The 2,754-nt window shown below is 39.7% G+C and overlaps 1 pseudogene; it reads left to right on the forward strand.

Annotated features, from left to right (window-relative positions):
• Positions 1 to 436: 436 nt before the first annotated feature.
• On the forward strand, positions 437 to 1,263 carry LOC110295634 (annotated as a pseudogene).
• The last annotated feature ends 1,491 nt before the right edge of the window (positions 1,264 to 2,754 follow it).

The raw sequence follows: 2,754 nt of genomic DNA on the forward strand, positions 1-2,754 counted from the left end.
ACCTTTGGATGCTATGAGGGTTAGTCCCCAGAGGAGGGGCTCTCCAGTAACTTACAGATCTATGGATGGGGAAATAGAAAAATAAGGTGAGAGAGAGTTTAACTGCAGAGGCGAGTGGGAGCAAAATGCAGATAATACAGAGGAAGGAGAAAAGAGAGGGAAATAGCATTAGGGATACTTGAAAAGGCCATAAAGAAACTTTATTGTATAAATGAATTTAAAAATACATATTGTATGTGAGTATACATATATAGTTTAAATAAAGTTATGCCACATGCATAACGAATGTTTTTCTCGCTCTCCAGCTCCTGTACTCAGCAAGCTGTAAAGCAGTGGCTTACGGAACAGCTGGGACTGGTAGGTTCAGTCCTCACCTTTTTCCTGCCTCCAAGTGACTGACACAACCCATTTATTGGGTCACATAACAGGGGCTGGGATGGACCTGGTTCTTAGTGCTGCCAATTACTACTCCTTCACTCCATATCTGTATCCAGCCACATGGCCCAAGGACAACATCATCCGACAAACTATTAGTCTCCTGATTGTCACAAACCTGGGTGCTTACATTCTCTACTTCTTCTGTGCAGCCCTCAACTGTTATTTTGTCTATGTTCATTCTGTGATGAAACACCCACAGTTTTTAAAGGCTGGATTCATCTCATCGTTAGCATGATATCCTTCCTCTTTTTTACAGACATGATGATCTACTGGATTCATAGGGGCCTGCACTACAGACTGGTCTACAAGCACATACATAAACCTAATCATATTTAGAAGATCCCCACCCCATTTGCCAGTCATACTTTTTACCCTGTGGACTGCTTCCTTTAGAGTCTGCCTTACCATATATACCCCTTTGTCTTTCCACTGCACAAGGTGGTCTACTTAGGTTTAAATGTCTTTGTCAATGTCTGGACAATTTCTATTCATGATGATGATTTTTGGGTTTCCCCGATCTTAAGGCCATTTATTAACCGGTCAGCTCATCACACAGACCACCACATGTTCTTTGACTATAACTATGGACAATATTTCACATTGTGGGATAGAACTGAAGGCTCTTTTACACATACTTCCTCTTTTGAAGGGAAAATACCATATAGTTATATGAAGAACATGACAGAAAAAAAAAGTAACAACCTTGCAGAAAATGACTGTAAAAGCAAAAAAGTATGCAATGGAGAATTTACAAAGAATATTTCCCAATTATTAACTATTTTAAATAAGAAAATAATCTACACAGTCAAGATACGTAGCAAATAAGTGGTGTCATTTGAATGTCAGCATTGCTTGAGTATCATGCTGAAGAATGGTCCTGACAGTAAACAGCGGGAAGATACTGGGAGCATTGTAATCTCTTGGTTAATTGTCCGACATTGGTCCAGAGACTATTTGTGTCTTTTCATTGGCCGACCTGCAGCCTGTACAGCTCTGACAGCATCTTTAAATACTATAGAAAATAAGCTACTGAAGAAGCTGGTCTGTGTCCTTTTGCCTTAATCCATGCATACTCATTAAGGAAAAAAGTACCATTGTGCTTAACAATACTGAGACTAACCAGGAAACCCTAAAGATGAAGATGCTCCTGTTCCCGGAGCGGCCGGCTGCACAGCAGTGCTCGGGAGTTGCAGGACTTCATTCAAATAGGAGTATCAGTCCAAGCAGGCTGATACATGAGTGGCAGTGGATAGGATTTGCTTAATGGCTGATGTGATACGATTGCATTTTCTTCCTATATTCCTCTCTGGAACCTTACTCTCTGGGACATTATCAGGTTTTAATAAATGAATAACTAACTGGTATTTTTTTTAAAAAAAAGTTTTTTCTCCCTGATCCCAAGACATAAATTATCAGACAAACAAACAAAAAATAAATCCAATGCCAAAAACAGAAAACCTGCCTTCCAGTTGTTCAGAAAAGTTCAAGAGACTCCCAAATAATATAGGCTTTTGTTGTTGCATTGGGCTTTCTCTCAGATTGAAGATACATCACAATTTATTAAGATACAACACACTTTGCACACAGGACTGGGGAGGGCAGAGCAAACTTTCTTTAATACACTAAGGATGCCAGAAAGAATCAAAAAGATATTTTACATTCAAGCAAGTAAAGCAATCAGCTATGTTTTGTCCCCCAGTTTACTGTTTGCTCAATAGTGTCAACATTTGCCCTCATTCTCACTGGGTAATTATCCTCAACCCATGTCCATGTTCAACCTTAAATCTATGTATCAGTTCACTGTAGTTGCTTCTGTTTCAAGCTATGTGTTCAACCACCAGCTCTCATCACCTTCACGTTATTACAACTGCACAAACCATTGACATCTCAACTGGTAAATCTAATAAATTGTAACTAATTTCTAAACTCAATTCCACCACCTGAAGCAAGCTTTGAAACAAGAAAGAGCATTATTACATCTGCCTGCACAGCAATGTGATGGGTCTAGTAGGAGATACACTCTTAGTCCAAACGGGAGAGAAATGCAATTGTTTGCCCTACCCTGATTAAACCCAAAGAACCCTTCCTCAAGATAAAGAGAATGCATTCCCTGCAGAGTGTGATTAGCAACCTGCCTGGTTGCATTAAATTATCCCACTCCCCACCTGTACCCCCATACCTAAGCATAACACCCTTAGATTTATTCTAGATACTGAGCAGTTTTGCCTGTCTCACTCTGGCTTATACTAATACAACATTGGGCTTCACCTGGAGTTATCATTCACACAATTTTTTCATCCAGATCTGATAGCACTT

This window comes from Mus caroli, chromosome 6 (assembly GCF_900094665.2).
Source record: "Mus caroli chromosome 6, CAROLI_EIJ_v1.1, whole genome shotgun sequence".
In the NCBI taxonomy this organism is placed as follows: Eukaryota; Metazoa; Chordata; class Mammalia; order Rodentia; family Muridae; genus Mus; species Mus caroli.